We start from the raw sequence: 18,039 nt of genomic DNA, 5'->3' as shown, positions 1-18,039 counted from the left end.
CGCATGACAAAGAAGGAAGGTAATGAGATAAGGATAGAAAGCCGAGGAATACAAACCGATTTGGTAGTGGGAAGATGGGGTGGTATTACCTGTCATAATATTAATCTCACATATATTTCTGATACATAAATGGCAGGAAGAAGACTACAAGAGAATTATAATTTTTGTATTCAAGGATACCTACAAGAAAAGGGTGCTCGGTATTACATACCTTATGATTTGGAGCATATACATGGGAATTTTGTCATTAAAAACTGGCCTTATACTGATATTGTTAAACCCACAAATAGAGACTTGTTTAAAATATTAAATAAAAATGAACTTCTCAAAGTTATGAAATATAAAACTCTTTTAGAAATCGTCAACAAATCTTATTGGTATCCTATTATGAGAAAAATAATTATAGATACAAGAATATCTCAAAATCCAGATGAGTATATGTATAATATTCTTTGGGGTTCAAACTCAAGGGTAGCAAGGGATGAGGAAGGAGTTGAAGAAGAGAAGGAGGAAAGAGAGAAAAAGGAGAAGGAGGAAAGGGAGAGGGAGGAGAAGGAGGAGAGGGAGAAAAAGGAGGAGGAGAGGGAGAAAAAGGAGAAGGAGGAAGGAGAGAAAAGGGAGAAGGAGGAAAGAGAGAAAAAGAAGAAGGAGGAGAGGGAGAAAAAGGAGAAGGAGGAGAGGGAGGAAAGGGAGCAAAGAGAGAGGGAGGAAAAATATAAAAAGATGGAAATCAGTGAGATTCGTAAAAGATTGAGTGTATTACAGCAAATAAATCAATCTCAACGCACCGAAGAGGAAATTAAAGAATTAACAACTCTTATGAAGATAATGGTTTCAAAAATAACAACGTCAATGTCTTCAATTTCAGGGAGGAGATTTAAACGAGAAAGTGGTGAAGAAGAAGAAGAAGAAGAAGGAAAAGATTATGTGATTGATGATGTTGGTGTCATTGACTTTAGTTAGTTTTTATTTGTAAATAAATGGAGGAGAGAGTGAAGGCATTCCTTAGGATTCTTTATGTTTTAAAAATAAAGATTGAAATGTATATGTTGAAAACCAAAAAGGTTTTGATACTCTGTCGGAATTTTTCTGATAAATAAATATGAGTTATTGTCTCAAATGTAAAAAGAAAACTAAATCTAAAAATATCTCTTATGTTAAAGCTAAAAATAATAGAGTTTATCAAAAAGGAATATGTCAAGTATGTGGCTCTAAAAAGTGCCAATTCATCTCTCCTAAAAGAGGAGGAGACATACAAAAGTTTCTGTCAGGAAGTAAATTTACAACAACTGGAATTCCAGGGGAATTACACCTTCCAGGGTATTCTTTCTGTGGTCCAGGAACAAACTTGGATAAAAGATTAGATGAGGCTGACAATCCTAAACCTTGGTCTAAACCTACAAATAGGGTTGACGAAGTGTGTATGAAGCATGATATTGCTTATGGGAAAACCACTACGTTGACTGAAAAACATAAAGCCGACAGCGAAATGTTGTATAATTTGTCTTTGATACAAAATCCAACGTTGAGAGAGAAAGTTGATAGGTTTATTGTGAGAAATTTGATAAATGCTAAATTGAAACTTGGTCTTGGTTATTCCTCAAAAAACTATTAGGCTCTAATGATGTCATCAAGACTGAGGAGCTTTTGGCTGAAGAATTACACAAACCTATAATCACAAAGTTTAAAAGAAGGAAGGTTTATTCTAAATACACCGACCACATATGGTCCGCTGATTTAATTGAATTGAATAATGACAGGGGATACAGGTATGCTTTAACCGTTATTGATTTGAGGAGTAGATTTGCCTGGGTTGTCCCTTTAAAAAAAAAAAGGGGTGATACTTTAATGTTAGCCTTTAAGCTAATATTTGATCGGGATAAAAGGAAACCAAAGAAGTTATGGACTGATGAGGGAACAGAGTTCTATAACAAAATATTCATGAAATTTCTTAAGGGGAAGGGTATTAAATTATACAGCACCTTTAATGAAGGAAAGGCAGTTGTTATTGAGCGTTTTAATCGTACTTTAAAAGAGAAATTATATAAAAAATTCACACAACTCGGTTCTCAAAAATGGGTGTATTTAATTCAGGATATTGTAGATAATTACAATAATACAGTTCATTCATCAACAAAATCAAAACCATCAGAAACATTTACAAAATTAGAATATGAAAAGGAGATTAATTTGAGAAAGCCCAAGTTTAAAGTTGGTGATATTGTAAGAATATACAAATGGAAAAGTCATTTTGAGAAAGGTTATACACAAAAATGGACTCGGGAATTATTTAAAATCATTGATGTAATGGATACAGTCCCTTGGACCTACAAATTATATGATTTAAATGGAGAAGAAATCTTGGGTTCATTTTACTCGCAAGAATTACAAAAAACACAAGTAAGCAGATAATACCCTTGAAAATAATAAATAAATAAATAAAATGTAATGGGGATACGTTTTTAAATCTGTGAACCCCAAACACAGAATCACACAACTTTTTAGTTGGGGCTTAACTTTTGTGTGTGCATAATGGGGATACGTTTTTAAATCTGTGAACCCCAAACACAGAATCCCACAACTTTTCAGTTGGGGCTTAACTTTTGTGTGTGTATAATGGGGATACGTTTTTAAATCTGTGAACCCCAAACACAGAATCCCACAACTTTTTAGTTGGGGCTTAACTTTTGTGTGTGTATAATGGGGATACGTTTTTAAATCTGTGAACCCCAAACACAGAATCCCACAACTTTTTAGTTGGGGCTTAACTTTTGTGTGTGTATAATGGGGATACGTTTTTAAATCTGTGAACCCCAAACACAGAATCCCACAACTTTTCAGTTGGGGCTTAACTTTTGTGTGTGTATAATGGGGATACGTTTTTAAATCTGTGAACCCCAAACACAGAATCCCTCAACTTTCCAGTTGGGGCTTAACTTTTGTGTATGTGTGAGTGAGTCATAATAATATACAAACCCTAACCCAACCCCATCCCTAACCCAAACCCATCCCTAACCCAAACCCATCCCTAACCCAAACCCATCCCTAACCCAACCCCATCCCTAACCCAACCCATTCCTAACCCAACCCCATCCCTAACCCAACCCAATCCCTAACCCAACCCCATCCCTAACCCAACCCCATCCCTAACCCAACCCCATCCCTAACCCAACCCCATCCCTAACCCTCACATTCAAAATCCCAACCCTAACCCAACCCCATCCCTAACCCAACCCCAACCCATCCCTAACCCTCACATTCAAAATCCCAACCCTAACCCAATCCCATCCCTAACCCAACCCCAACCCTCACATTCAAAATCCCAACCCGAACCCAACCCCATCCCTAACCCAACCCCAACCCTAACCCTCACATTCAAAATCCCAACCCTAACCCAACCCCATCCCTAACCCAACCCCATCCCTAACCCTCACATTCAAAATCCCACCCAAACCCTAACATAATCTTTTTTTTCTTCTTTTTTAAAAATATGTATTTCATTTTTTTTTTTTTTCCTCTTCTTCCAATTCTGTCTTTCAAGGCTTTCAAGTTTGAAGAAGTAGAAATGGGAAGAAAGAATTTTCCAGCATTTTCTTCCTCGAACTTTCTTGATATTGCTTAAATCAAGCGTCATTAAACAAAGAACATTGTTCATTGCTTTAGAATCCAAAGAGTCTCCAAGATGGACCCCACAGGTAGAGTCTCCAAAATAAAACCAACTTTCCAAGTTCCCAAGGTATAACCACATTCCTGTTGAGCCTCCAAGATAGGTATCACATTCCGAGTCATCAAAACAAAACCCCCATTCCGAGTCTCCAAAAATATAACCATCTTTCCAAGTCCCCAAGGTAGAACCACAATTTTCAGAAATATTTGGGGTTTCCGTGATAAGTCTCACATAGTATAACTGCGGACCATCAGGGAAAACTTCCCTTTCCCAATTTTTTAGGGTTTCTATGATGTGTCTCACATAGTATAACTGCGGACCATCAGGGAGAACTCTCCTTGCCCAATTTTTTAGGGTTTCTATGATGTGTCTCACATAGTATAACTGCGGACCATCAGGGAGAATTCCCGTTTCCCAATTTTTTAGGGTTTCTATGATGTGTCTCACATAGTATAACTGCGGACCATCAGGGAGAACTCTCCTTGCCCAATTTTTTAGGGTTTCTATGATGTGTCTCACATAGTATAACTGCGGACCATCAGGGAGAACTCCCCTTTCCCAATTTTCAGAAATTTGTGGGTCTCCAATGTATGACTTGTATTCTGGCTCATCAAGGTAGAACTTGTTCAGTGGGTTTTGTTTTGATAACTCACAACAAGTATCATCATGGTAAAACTCTTTTTCAGGATTTTGTGGATCTCCAAGGTATAACTCTTTGGCTGGGTCATCAAGGTAGAACTCGTTCTGGGGGTCTTGGTTGTTCAAAATGTCTTCAAACAAAAAAATAACTTCATCCCAAGTTGTGTTAAAAGCAGAATTTTCATTTCGTATCTCAGATACAATTTCCTGTGAAAGAAAATAACAATGTATTAATTTAATACAATATTTTTATTTGTATAAATCAAGCTCTATGAAATTAAAATAAACTTTGTTAACTCTTACATGAGTCTCATCTAAAAAAAAAAAAAAAAAAAAAAAATTAAATAAATAAATAAATAAATAAACAAACTTACCTCCATTGATAAGAGGTTCGAGTCCAGTTCATCAATCTGAAGGTTGAGTTCTACACAGGTAGTAGGACTCCAAGGAATAGCAAAGTTATCCCATTCCATTTCGGCATAGGAGTCCATTCTCAAGTGAAGCAGAAAGCGTGTTTGAAAAAGCCTGTGTGGTCGGTGCCTTTTATAAGAAGGGCTGGGTGTGTGTCATTTCCTGTGGAAATTCCCTGGGCGTGTCTTAACTGGAAATGATGTGATGGAAATTCCCTGAAAATGATGTAATGTATTACCTGGAAATGATACAATGCTGAAGAGTTTATAAAGTGGGTGGGACTTAGCAAAAGTGGGCGGAACATAGCAAAAAGTGGGCGTGGCCTAACAAAAAGTGGGCGGGGCTTAGTAAACGGTGGGCGTGGCTTACCAAAAAGTGGGCGGGGTTTACCAAAAAGTGGACGGAGCTTAACAAAAGGTGGGCAGAGCCTACCAAAAAGTGTGTGGCACTGGAGGCGCTCAAACAAGAACATTGAGGGAGGTTTACCATTTTATCTTAGCTCAGTTAAAATATCTTAATAAAGAACCAAACTCAAACATATTTTTTGTTAATGTATTAGACGGTGAGGAGAGTTGTAGGAGAATTAAATTATTTCCCACACATAAACAAATATTTGTAGGGTCGTTGTTTGAGTGGGTCAAAGATGATTCACCAGATGATATTAAGAGTAAAAGGTTAAAAGGTCCATAAGGTCAGAAGGATCACAGGTTCACACAGAAGGACCATTGTTTAAGTGGTCTAATGAATAAGGATAACATGTCAAAAGGTTAGAAGGTTCGTAAAGAACAGGGTGAGAGAAATGGAGGTGTTTAGGGGCAATGAGGGAGGGGAAAAATTAACATGTAAGTCAATGGGAAAATGAGAGTGTCCCAGAAGCAACATATATACACTACTGATAGTGTTGAAAAACCACTTTTCGCACTTGTGTTGGTGCAGGAAACCACTTTTGCACTTGTATTAGTGTGGAAAAAACACTTTTTGCACTTGTGTTAGTGTTGAAAAACCACTTTTCGCACTTGTTAGTGTTGAAAAACCACTTTTCGCACTTGTGTTAGTGTTGAAAAACCACTTTTCGCACTTGTGTTGGTGCAGGCAACCACTTTTGCACTTGTATTAGTGTGGAAAAAACACTTTTTGCACTTGTGATAGTGTTGAAAAACCACTTTTCGCACTTGTGTTAGTGTTGAAAAACCACTTTTCGCACTTGTGTTAGTGTTGAAAATCCACTTTTCCCACTTGTGTTGGTGCAGGAAACCACTTTTGCACTTGTATTAGTGTGGAAAAAACACTTTTTGCACTTGTGATAGTGTTGAAAAACCACTTTTCGCACTTGTGTTAGTGTTGAAAATCCACTTTTCCCACTTGTGTTGGTGCAGGAAACCACTTTTGCACTTGTATTAGTGTGGAAAAAGACACTTTTTGCACTTGTGATAGTGTTGAAAAACCACTTTAAGCACTTGTGTTGGTGTTGAAAAACCACTTTTCGCACTTGTGTTGGTGCAGGAAACCACTTTTGCACTTGTATTAGTGTGGAAAAACCACTTTTCGCACTTGTGTTAGTGTTGAAAAACCACTTTTCGCACTTGTGTTGGTGCAGGAAACCACTTTTGCACTTGTATTAGTGTGGAAAAAACACTTTTTGCACTTGTGATAGTGTTGAAAAACCACTTTTCGCACTTGTGTTAGTGTTGAAAACCACTTTTCGCACTTGTGTTAGTGTTGAAAAACCACTTTTCGCACTTGTGTTAGTGTTGAAAAACCACTTTTGCACTTGTATTAGTGTGGAATAAACACTTTTTGCACTTGTGTTAGTTTTGAAAAACCACTTTTCGCACTTGTGTTGGTGCAGGAAACCACATTTGCACTTGTATTAGTGTGGAAAAAACACTTTTCGCACTTGTGTTAGTGTTGAAAAACCACTTTTCCCACTTGTGTTGGTGCAGGAAACCACTTTTGCACTTGTATTAGTGTGGAAAAAACACTTTTTGCACTTGTGATAATGTTGAAAAACCACTTTTCGCACTTGTGTTAGTGTTGAAAAACCACTTTTCGCACTTGTGTTAGTGTTGAAAAACCAGTTTTCGCACTTGTGTTGGTGCAGGAAACCACTTTTGCACTTGTATTAGTGTGGAAAAAACACTTTTTGCACTTGTGATAGTGTTGAAAAACCACTTTTCGCACTTGTGTTAGTGTTGAAAAACCAGTTTTCGCACTTGTGTTGGTGCAGGAAACCACTTTTGCACTTGTATTAGTGTGGAAAAAACACTTTTCGCACTTGTGTTAGTGTTGAAAAACCACTTTTCCCACTTGTGTTGGTGCAGGAAACCACTTTTGCACTTGTATTAGTGTGGAAAAAACACTTTTTGCACTTGTGATAGTGTTGAAAAACCACTTTTCGCACTTGTGTTAGTGTTGAAAATCCACTTTTCGCACTTGTGTTGGTGCAGGAAACCACTTTTGCACTTGTATTAGTGTGGAAAAACCACTTTTCGCACTTGTGTTAGTGTTGAAAAACCACTTTTCGCACTTGTGTTGGTGCAGGAAACCACTTTTGCACTTGTATTAGTGTGGAAAAAACACTTTTCGCACTTGTGTTAGTGTTGAAAAACCACTTTTCGCACTTGTGTTAGTGTTGAAAAACCACTTTTCGCACTTGCGTTGGTGCAGGAAACCACTTTTGCACTTGTATTAGTGTGGAAAAAACACTTTTCGCACTTGTGTTAGTGTTGAAAAACCACTTTTCGCACTTGTGTTAGTGTTGAAAAACCACTTTTCGCACTTGTGTTGGTGCAGGAAACCACTTTTGCACTTGTATTAGTGTGGAAAAAACACTTTTTGCACTTGTGTTAGTGTTGAAAAACCACTTCTCGCACTTGTGTTAGTGTTGAAAAACCACTTTTGCACTTGTATTAGTGTGGAAAAAACACTTTTTGCACTTGTGTTAGTTTTGAAAAACCACTTTTCGCACTTGTGTTGGTGCAGGAAACCACATTTGCACTTGTATTAGTGTGGAAAAAACACTTTTCGCACTTGTGTTAGTGTTGAAAAACCACTTTTCGCACGTGTTCGTGTTAAAAACCACTTTTCGCACTTGTGTTGGTGCAGGAAACCACTTTTGCACTTGTATTAGTGTGGAAAAACCACTTTTCGCATTTGTGTTAGTGTTGAAAAACCACTTTTCGCACTTGTGTTAGTGTTGAAAAACCACTTTTCGCACTTGTGTTGGTGCAGGCAACCACTTTTGCACTTGTATTAGTGTGGAAAAAACACTTTTTGCACTTGTGATAGTGTTGAAAAACCACTTTTCGCACTTGTGTTAGTGTTGAAAAACCACTTTTCGCACTTGTGTTAGAGTTTAAAAACCACTTTTCCTACTTGTGTTGGTGAAGGAAACCACTTTTGCACTTGTATTAGTTTGGAAAAAACACTTTTTGCACTTGTGATAGTGTTGAAAAACCACTTTTCGCACTTGTGTTAGTGTTGAAAATCCACTTTTCCCACTTGTGTTGGTGCAGGAAACCACTTTTGCACTTGTATTAGTGTGGAAAAAACACTTTTTGCACTTGTGATAGTGTTGAAAAACCACTTTTCGCACTTGTGTTAGTGTTGAAAATCCACTTTTCCCACTTGTGTTGGTGCAGGAAACCACTTTTGCACTTGTATTAGTGTGAAAAAAACACTTTTTGCACTTGTGATAGTGTTGAAAAACCACTTTAAGCACTTGTGTTGGTGTTGAAAAACCACTTTTCGCACTTGTGTTGGTGCAGGAAACCACTTTTGCACTTGTATTAGTGTGGAAAAACCACTTTTCGCACTTGTGTTAGTGTTGAAAAACCACTTTTCGCACTTGTGTTGGTGCAGGAAATCACTTTTGCACTTGTATTAGTGTGGAAAAAACACTTTTTGCACTTGTGATAGTGTTGAAAAACCACTTTTCGCACTTGTGTTAGTGTTGAAAAACCACTTTTCGCACTTGTGTTAGTGTTGAAAAACCACTTTTCGCACTTGTGTTAGTGTTGAAAAACCACTTTTGCACTTGTATTAGTGTGGAAAAAACACTTTTTGCACTTGTGTTAGTTTTGAAAAACCACTTTTCGCACTTGTGTTGGTGCAGGAAACCACATTTGCACTTGTATTAGTGTGGAAAAAACACTTTTCGCACTTGTGTTAGTGTTGAAAAACCACTTTTCCCACTTGTGTTGGTGCAGGAAACCACTTTTGCACTTGTATTAGTGTGGAAAAAACACTTTTTGCACTTGTGATAATGTTGAAAAACCAGTTTTCGCACTTGTGTTGGTGCAGGAAACCACTTTTGCACTTGTATTAGTGTGGAAAAAACACTTTTTGCACTTGTGATAGTGTTGAAAAACCACTTTTCGCACTTGTGTTAGTGTTGAAAAACCAGTTTTCGCACTTGTGTTGGTGCAGGAAACCACTTTTGCACTTGTATTAGTGTGGAAAAAACACTTTTCGCACTTGTGTTAGTGTTGAAAAACCACTTTTCCCACTTGTGTTGGTGCAGGAAACCACTTTTGCACTTGTATTAGTGTGGAAAAAACACTTTTTGCACTTGTGATAGTGTTGAAAAACCACTTTTCGCACTTGTGTTAGTGTTGAAAATCCACTTTTCCCACTTGTGTTGGTGCAGGAAACCACTTTTGCATTTGTATGAGTGTGGAAAAAACACTTTTTGCAATTGTGATAGTGTTGAAAAACCACTTTTCGCACTTGTGTTAGTGTTGAAAAACCACTTTTCGCACTTGTGTTGGTGCAGGAAACCACTTTTGCACTTGTATTAGTGTGGTAAACCACTTTTCGCACTTGTGTTAGTGTTGAAAAACCACTTTTCGCACTTGTGTTGGTGCAGGAAACCACTTTTGCACTTGTATTAGTGTGGAAAAAACACTTTTCGCACTTGTGTTAGTGTTGAAAAACCACTTTTCGCACTTGTGTTAGTGTTGAAAAACCAATTTTCGCACTTGTGTTAGTGTTGAAAAACCACTTTTCGCACTTGTGTTAGTATTGGTGCAGGAAACCACTTTTGCACTTGTATTAATGTGGAAAAAACACTTTTTGCACTTGTGATAGTGTTGAAAAAACACTTTTCGCACTTGTGTTAGTGTTGAAAAACCACTTTTCGCACTTGTGTTGGTGCAGGAAACCACTTTTGCACTTGTATTAGTGTGGAAAAAACACTTTTTGCACTTATGATAGTGTTGAAAAACCACTTTTCGCACTTGTGTTAGTGTTGAAAAACCAGTTTTCGCACTTGTGTTGGTGCAGGAAACCACTTTTGCACTTGTATTAGTGTAGAAAAAACACTTTTTGCACTTGTGATAATGTTGAAAAACCACTTTTCGCACTTGTGTTAGTGTTGAAAAACCACTTTTCGCACTTGTGTTAGTGTTGAAAAACCACTTTTCGCACTTGTGTTAGTGTTGAAAAACCAGTTTTCGCACTTGTGTTGGTGCAGGAAACCACTTTTGCACTTGTATTAGTGTGGAAAAAACACTTTTTGCACTTGTGATAGTGTGGAAAAAACACTTTTTGCACTTGTGTTAGTGTTGAAAAACCACTTTTCGCACGTGTTCGTGTTAAAAACCACTTTTCGCACTTGTGTTGGTGCAGGAAACCACTTTTGCACTTGTATTAGTGTGGAAAAACCACTTTTCGCACTTGTGTTAGTGTTGAAAAACCACTTTTCGCACTTGTGGTGGTGTTGAAAAACCAGTTTTCGCACTTGTGTTGGTGCAGGAAACCACTTTTGCACTTGTATTAGTGTGGAAAAACCACTTTTCGCACTTGTGATAGTGTTGAAAAACCACTTTTCGCACTTGTGTTAGTGTGGAAAAAACACTTTTTGCACTTGTGATAGTGTTGAAAAAACACTTTTCGCACTTGTGTTGGTGCAGGAAACCACTTTTGCACTTGTATTGGTGTGGAAAAAACACTTTTTGCACTTATGATAGTGTTGAAAAACCACTTTTCGCACTTGTGTTAGTGTTGAAAAAACACTTTTCGCACTTGTGTTAGTTTTGAAAAACCACTTTTCGCACTTGTGTTGGTGCAGGAAACCACATTTGCACTTGTATTAGTGTGGAAAAAACACTTTTTGCACTTGTGATAGTGTTGAAAAACCACTTTTCGCACTTCTGTTGGTGCAGGAAACCACTTTTGCACTTGTATTAGTGTAGAAAAACCACTTTTCGCACTTGTGTTAGTGTTGAAAAACCACTTTTCGCACTTGTGTTGGTGCAGGAAACCACTTTTGCACTTGTATTAGTGTGGAAAAAACACTTTTTGCACTTGTGATAGTGTTGAAAAACCACTTTTCGCACTTGTGTTAGTGTTGAAAAACCACTTTTCGCACTTGTGTTAGTGTTGAAAAACCACTTTTCGCACTTGTGTTAGTATTGGTGCAGGAAACCACTTTTGCACTTGTATTAATGTGGAAAAAACACTTTTTGCACTTGTGATAGTGTTGAAAAAACACTTTTCGCACTTGTGTTAGTGTTGAAAAACCACTTTTCGCACTTGTGTTGGTGCAGGAAACCACTTTTGCACTTGTATTAGTGTGGAAAAAACACTTTTTGCACTTATGATAGTGTTGAAAAACCACTTTTCGCACTTGTGTTGGTGCAGGAAACCACTTTTGCACTTGTATTAGTGTAGAAAAAACACTTTTTGCACTTGTGATAATGTTGAAAAACCACTTTTCGCACTTGTGTTAGTGTTGAAAAACCACTTTTCGCACTTGTGTTAGTGTTGAAAAACCACTTTTCACACTTGTGTTAGTGTTGAAAAACCACTTTTCGCACTTGTGTTGGTGCAGGAAACCACTTTTGCACTTGTATTAGTGTGGAAAAAACACTTTTTGCACTTGTGATAGTGTGGAAAAAAAAAATTTTTCGCACTTGTGTTAGTGTTGAAAAACCACTTTTCGCACGTGTTCGTGTTAAAAACCACTTTTCGCACTTGTGTTGGTGCAGGAAACCACTTTTGCACTTGTATTAGTGTGGAAAAACCACTTTTCGCACTTGTGTTAGTGTTGAAAAACCACTTTTCGCACTTGTGTTAGTGTTGAAAAACCAGTTTTCGCACTTGTGTTGGTGCAGGAAACCACTTTTGCACTTGTATTAGTGTGGAAAAAACACTTTTCGCACTTGTGATAGTGTTGAAAAACCACTTTTCGCACTTGTGTTAGTGTGGAAAAAACACTTTTTGCACTTGTGATAGTGTTGAAAAAACACTTTTCGCACTTGTGTTAGTGTTGAAAAACCACTTTTCGCACTTGTGTTGGTGCAGGAAACCACTTTTGCACTTGTATTGGTGTGGAAAAAACACTTTTTGCACTTATGATAGTGTTGAAAAACCACTTTTCGCACTTGTGTTAGTGTTGAAAAAACACTTTTCGCACTTGTGTTAGTTTTGAAAAACCACTTTTCGCACTTGTGTTGGTGCAGGAAACCACATTTGCACTTGTATTAGTGTGGAAAAAACACTTTTTGCACTTGTGATAGTGTTGAAAAAACACTTTTCGCACTTGTGTTAGTTTTGAAAAACCACTTTTCGCACTTGTGTTGGTGCAGGAAACCACATTTGCACTTGTATTAGTGTGGAAAAAACACTTTTTGCACTTGTGTTAGTTTTGAAAAACCACTTTTCGCACTTGTGTTGGTGCAGGAAACCACATTTGCACTTGTATTAGTGTGGTAAACCACTTTTCGCACTTGTGTTAGTGTTGAAAAACCACTTTTCGCACTTGTGTTGGTGCAGGAAACCACTTTTGCACTTGTATTAGTGTGGAAAAAACACTTTTCGCACTTGTGTTAGTGTTGAAAAACCACTTTTCGCACTTGTGTTAGTGTTGAAAAACCACTTTTCGCACTTGTGTTAGTGTTGAAAAACCACTTTTCGCACTTGTGTTAGTATTGGTGCAGGAAACCACTTTTGCACTTGTATTAATGTGGAAAAAACACTTTTTGCACTTGTGATAGTGTTGAAAAAACACTTTTCGCACTTGTGTTAGTGTTGAAAAACCACTTTTCGCACTTGTGTTGGTGCAGGAAACCACTTTTGCACTTGTATTAGTGTGGAAAAAACACTTTTTGCACTTATGATATTGTTGAAAAACCACTTTTCGCACTTGTGTTAGTGTTGAAAAACCAGTTTTCGCACTTGTGTTGGTGCAGGAAACCACTTTTGCACTTGTATTAGTGTAGAAAAAACACTTTTTGCACTTGTGATAATGTTGAAAAACCACTTTTCGCACTTGTGTTAGTGTTGAAAAACCACTTTTCGCACTTGTGTTAGTGTTGAAAAACCACTTTTCGCACTTGTGTTAGTGTTGAAAAACCAGTTTTCGCACTTGTGTTGGTGCAGGAAACCACTTTTGCACTTGTATTAGTGTGGAAAAAACACTTTTTGCACTTGTGATAGTGTGGAAAAAACACTTTTCGCACTTGTGTTAGTGTTGAAAAACCACTTTTCGCACGTGTTCGTGTTAAAAACCACTTTTCGCACTTGTGTTGGTGCAGGAAACCACTTTTGCACTTGTATTAGTGTGGAAAAACCACTTTTCGCACTTGTGTTAGTGTTGAAAAACCACTTTTCGCACTTGTGGTAGTGTTGAAAAACCAGTTTTCGCACTTGTGTTGGTGCAGGAAACCACTTTTGCACTTGTATTAGTGTGGAAAAAACACTTTTCGCACTTGTGTTAGTGTGGAAAAAACACTTTTTGCACTTGTGATAGTGTTGAAAAAACACTTTTCGCACTTGTGTTAGTGTTGAAAAACCACTTTTCGCACTTGTGTTGGTGCAGGAAACCACTTTTGCACTTGTATTGGTGTGGAAAAAACACTTTTTGCACTTATGATAGTGTTGAAAAACCACTTTTCGCACTTGTGTTAGTGTTGAAAAAACACTTTTCGCACTTGTGTTAGTTTTGAAAAACCACTTTTCGCACTTGTGTTGGTGCAGGAAACCACATTTGCACTTGTATTAGTGTGGAAAAAACACTTTTTGCACTTGTGATAGTGTTGAAAAACCACTTTTCGCACTTGTGTTGGTGCAGGAAACCACTTTTGCACTTGTATTAGTGTGGAAAAACCACTTTTCGCACTTGTGTTAGTGTTGAAAAACCACTTTTCGCACTTGTGTTGGTGCAGGAAACCACTTTTGCACTTGTATTAGTGTGGAAAAAAGACTTTTTGCACTTGTGATAGTGTTGAAAAACCACTTTTCGCACTTGTGTTAGTGTTGAAAAACCACTTTTCGCACTTGTGTTAGTGTTGAAAAACCACTTTTCGCACTTGTGTTAGTATTGGTGCAGGAAACCACTTTTGCACTTGTATTAATGTGGAAAAAACACTTTTTGCACTTGTGATAGTGTTGAAAAAACACTTTTCGCACTTGTGTTAGTGTTGAAAAACCACTTTTCGCACTTGTGTTGGTGCAGGAAACCACTTTTGCACTTGTATTAGTGTGGAAAAAACACTTTTTGCACTTATGATAGTGTTGAAAAACCACTTTTCGCACTTGTGTTAGTGTTGAAAAACCAGTTTTCGCACTTGTGTTGGTGCAGGAAACCACTTTTGCACTTGTATTAGTGTAGAAAAAACACTTTTTGCACTTGTGATAATGTTGAAAAACCACTTTTCGCACTTGTGTTAGTGTTGAAAAACCACTTTTCGCACTTGTGTTAGTGTTGAAAAACCACTTTTCGCACTTGTGTTAGTGTTGAAAAACCAGTTTTCGCACTTGTGTTGGTGCAGGAAACCACTTTTGCACTTGTATTAGTGTGGAAAAAACACTTTTTGCACTTGTGATAGTGTGGAAAAAACACTTTTCGCACTTGTGTTAGTGTTGAAAAACTACTTTTCGCACGTGTTCGTGTTAAAAACCACTTTTCGCACTTGTGTTGGTGCAGGAAACCACTTTTGCACTTGTATTAGTGTGGAAAAACCACTTTTCGCACTTGTGTTAGTGTTGAAAAACCACTTTTCGCACTTGTGTTAGTGTTGAAAAACCAGTTTTCGCACTTGTGTTGGTGCAGGAAACCACTTTTGCACTTGTATTAGTGTGGAAAAAACACTTTTCGCACTTGTGATAGTGTTGAAAAACCACTTTTCGCACTTGTGTTAGTGTGGAAAAAACACTTTTTGCACTTGTGATAGTGTTGAAAAAACACTTTTCGCACTTGTGTTAGTGTTGAAAAACCACTTTTCGCACTTGTGTTGGTGCAGGAAACCACTTTTGCACTTGTATTGGTGTGGAAAAAACACTTTTTGCACTTATGATAGTGTTGAAAAACCACTTTTCGCACTTGTGTTAGTGTTGAAAAAACACTTTTCGCACTTGTGTTAGTTTTGAAAAACCACTTTTCGCACTTGTGTTGGTGCAGGAAACCACATTTGCACTTGTATTAGTGTGGAAAAAACACTTTTTGCACTTGTGATAGTGTTGAAAAAACACTTTTCGCACTTGTGTTAGTTTTGAAAAACCACTTTTCGCACTTGTGTTGGTGCAGGAAACCACATTTGCACTTGTATTAGTGTGGAAAAAACACTTTTTGCACTTGTGTTAGTTTTGAAAAACCACTTTTCGCACTTGTGTTGGTGCAGGAAACCACATTTGCACTTGTATTAGTGTGGAAAAAACACTTTTCGCACTTGTGTTAGTGTTGAAAAACCACTTTTCGCACGTGTTGGTGCAGGAAACCACTTTTGCACTTGTATTAGTGTGGAAAAAACACTTTTCGTACTTGTGTTAGTGTTGAAAAACCACTTTTCGCACTTGTGTTAGTGTTGAAAAACCACTTTTCGCACTTGTGTTAGTGTTGAAAAACCACTTTTCGCACTTGTGTTGGTGCAGGAAACCACTTTTGCACTTGTATTAGTGTGGAAAAAACACTTTTCGCACTTGTGATAGTGTTGAAAAACCACTTTTCGCACTTGTGTTAGTGTGGAAAAACACTTTTTGCACTTGTGATAGTGTTGAAAAAACACTTTTCGCACTTGTGTTAGTGTTGAAAAACCACTTTTCGCACTTGTGTTGGTGCAGGAAACCACTTTTGCACTTATATTAGTGTGGAAAAAACACTTTTTGCACTTATGATAGTGTTGAAAAACCACTTTTCGCACTTGTGTTAGTGTTGAAAAAACACTTTTCGCACTTGTGTTAGTTTTGAAAAACCACTTTTCGCACTTGTGTTGGTGCAGGAAACCACATTTGCACTTGTATTAGTGTGGAAAAAACACTTTTTGCACTTGTGATAGTGTTGAAAAAACACTTTTCGCACTTGTGTTAGTTTTGAAAAACCACTTTTCGCACTTGTGTTGGTGCAGGAAACCACATTTGTACTTGTATTAGTGTGGAAAACCACTTTTCGCACTTGTGTTAGTGTTGAAAAACCACTTTTCGCACTTGTGTTGGTGCAGGAAACCACTTTTGCACTTGTATTAGTGTGGAAAAAACACTTTTCGCACTTGTGTTAGTGTTGAAAAACCACTTTTCGCACTTGTGTTAGTGTTGAAAAACCAATTTTCGCACTTGTGTTAGTGTTGAAAAACCACTTTTCGCACTTGTGTTAGTATTGGTGCAGGAAACCACTTTTGCACTTGTATTAATGTGGAAAAAACACTTTTTGCACTTGTGATAGTGTTGAAAAAACACTTTTCGCACTTGTGTTAGTGTTGAAAAACCACTTTTCGCACTTGTGTTGGTGCAGGAAACCACTTTTGCACTTGTATTAGTGTGGAAAAAACACTTTTTGCACTTATGATAGTGTTGAAAAACCACTTTTCGCACTTGTGTTAGTGTTGAAAAACCAGTTTTCGCACTTGTGTTGGTGCAGGAAACCACTTTTGCACTTGTATTAGTGTAGAAAAAACACTTTTTGCACTTGTGATAATGTTGAAAAACCACTTTTCGCACTTGTGTTAGTGTTGAAAAACCACTTTTCGCACTTGTGTTAGTGTTGAAAAACCACTTTTCGCACTTGTGTTAGTGTTGAAAAACCAGTTTTCGCACTTGTGTTGGTGCAGGAAACCACTTTTGCACTTGTATTAGTGTGGAAAAAACACTTTTTGCACTTGTGATAGTGTGGAAAAAACACTTTTCGCACTTGTGTTAGTGTTGAAAAACCACTTTTCGCACGTGTTCGTGTTAAAAACCACTTTTCACACTTGTGTTGGTGCAGGAAACCACTTTTGCACTTATATTAGTGTGGAAAAAACACTTTTTGCACTTATGATAGTGTTGAAAAACCACTTTTCGCACTTGTGTTAGTGTTGAAAAAACACTTTTCGCACTTGTGTTAGTTTTGAAAAACCACTTTTCGCACTTGTGTTGGTGCAGGAAACCACATTTGCACTTGTATTAGTGTGGAAAAAACACTTTTTGCACTTGTGATAGTGTTGAAAAACCACTTTTCGCACATGTGTTGGTGCAGGAAACCACTTTTGCACTTGTATTAGTGTGGCAAAACCACTTTTCGCACTTGTGTTAGTGTTGAAAAACCACTTTTCGCACTTGTGTTGGTGCAGGAAACCACTTTTGCACTTGTATTAGTGTGGAAAAAACACTTTTTGCACTTGTGATAGTGTTGAAAAACCACTTTTCGCACTTGTGTTAGTGTTGAAAAACCACTTTTCGCACTTGTGTTAGTGTTGAAAAACCACTTTTCGCACTTGTGTTAGTATTGGTGCAGGAAACCACTTTTGCACTTGTATTAATGTGGAAAAAACACTTTTTGCACTTGTGATAGTGTTGAAAAAACACTTTTCGCACTTGTGTTAGTGTTGAAAAACCACTTTTCGCACTTGTGTTGGTGCAGGAAACCACTTTTGCACTTGTATTAGTGTGGAAAAAACACTTTTTGCACTTATGATAGTGTTGAAAAACCACTTTTCGCACTTGTGTTAGTGTTGAAAAACCAGTTTTCGCACTTGTGTTGGTGCAGGAAACCACTTTTGCACTTGTATTAGTGTCGAAAAAACACTTTTTGCACTTGTGATAATGTTGAAAAACCACTTTTCGCACTTGTGTTAGTGTTGAAAAACCACTTTTCGCACTTGTGTTAGTGTTGAAAAACCACTTTTCGCACTTGTGTTAGTGTTGAAAAACCACTTTTCGCACTTGTGTTGGTGCAGGAAACCACTTTTGCACTTGTATTAGTGTGGAAAAAACACTTTTTGCACTTGTGATAGTGTGGAAAAAACACTTTTCGCACTTGTGTTAGTGTTGAAAAACCACTTTTCGCACGTGTTCGTGTTAAAAACCACTTTTCGCACTTGTGTTAGTGTTGAAAAACCACTTTTCGC

Source organism: Myxine glutinosa, chromosome 3, assembly GCF_964187855.1.
Source record: "Myxine glutinosa chromosome 3, kmMyxGlut1.1, whole genome shotgun sequence".
In the NCBI taxonomy this organism is placed as follows: Eukaryota; Metazoa; Chordata; class Myxini; order Myxiniformes; family Myxinidae; genus Myxine; species Myxine glutinosa.
This window is presented reverse-complemented; position numbering follows the sequence as displayed.